Raw genomic sequence first — 1,591 nt, forward strand, 5'->3', positions numbered from 1 at the left:
TAGACCAGACTGGTCTCGAACTCACAGAGATCCGCCTGCCTCTGCCTCCCAAGTGCTGGGATTAAAGGCGTGCGCCACCACCACCCGGCTTCCATCATGCTTTTTTATTTTTATATTTTTTCTTGTTGTGCTGCTATCAGAAGGCTTGCTGAGACAGTTCTCTGACAATCTAGAGTAGCTAATCTAAAACACTGCTCTGCCCTGGACTAGCCTTCCTTGGAGATGATGTGCTAGAGATGGCCATGTGTTGCAATGAGGTAGAAAATTACAAATTTGGAAGCCTCATCCCAAGAACAGCAGTTCTGACTCAGAGTTCACACAAAAGCTTGTGGGCAGAGGATTTGATTGTGTCCTAAGCAACCCTATATCTCTTTTGGGTTGGGGAGAGTGATTAAAGAGCCCTTCTACTAGGTATGCTTTAGCAACAGGTAGCCATGAGGCTGGAGTCACCCAAACTCAGACGGCCAGGATGAACGATCACAATTCCCTGTCTCTGCTTGGTTTCTCTTAGCCTATCTGAGTCAACTCATCATGCAATTTTAGAATGTTGAATTCTGGCCTTTCTTTGGGGTCCTCTGCATCTTTTTATGCTGGCCTGAGGCATTTGGTAGTGAATACTCCATCCTGGGAATGGCCATGCTCCGATTCCTGAGTGGGGGGGTGTCAGGATTTGAATAATATAAAGAATAGGGATGGAGTGGTCGGATGAAGCTTTGGTAAAAACATCTGGAAATCCACAACACTCAGCCAGGAAAGGACATTTATAATATTCCCTATTCTCTCCCATTCATTTCTATTTCCAACTGCATTTCTGTGACTTTATCCTTCAGCCATTCCGTAACACAGACAAATTTATGCTGGCAGGAAGGGTGCAAAGGATTTCCCCTTCCTCAAACAGTCCAGCTCCTTTGTCAAGCCTTAGATTCCTCATATTAAAAAAAAAAAAAAAGAGAGAGGGGTTCAAGCAATCATGCCATGTGCAGGCATTGGCCATGGAGATCCATCTTGCGTTATTTTGTCACGGTGCTTTCAAAGGCTTGCCGGGACAATCCCCAGATTATGTAGTGACTGATCTACAGGCGTTATAGCTTTGGTCTGTGACTAATCTCTTTGCTGGTAAGTTAAGGCCAGGCAGTGGTGCTGCATGCCTTTAATCAGGAGGTGGAGGCAGCGGATCTCTGTGTTTGAGGCCAGTGTGGTCTACAGAGTGAGTTCCAGGACAGGCAGGAGTTACGCAAAGAAATCCTGTCTCAAAAACCAAAATTCAAAAACAAACAAATAGACAAAAGCATCCACTTATGGTGCTCTTGAGAGAATTGAAGTAGATAGTCTCGGAAGTGCTTAGGAAAATGCAGGGCTCCAGGTGAATAAGTTAAGCACTGTCGTTAATTTTTCCAGTGCTTAACCTTGGAATGCAGTCACACCACACTCCGTACCGGAAACATGCATGTTCAGCTCCTCATTGGTATGCAGTTACAGGGCAGCAATTTAACAGTTTAACAGCCATCTACAGTAGACAATGGTTTGGGAAGGAAAAGATACCGCCCCCTAAAGGACACTCTAGGAATTTGTGGAGAGTTTTTTGTTATCA

This window comes from Microtus ochrogaster, chromosome 18 (assembly GCF_000317375.1).
Source record: "Microtus ochrogaster isolate Prairie Vole_2 chromosome 18, MicOch1.0, whole genome shotgun sequence".
In the NCBI taxonomy this organism is placed as follows: Eukaryota; Metazoa; Chordata; class Mammalia; order Rodentia; family Cricetidae; genus Microtus; species Microtus ochrogaster.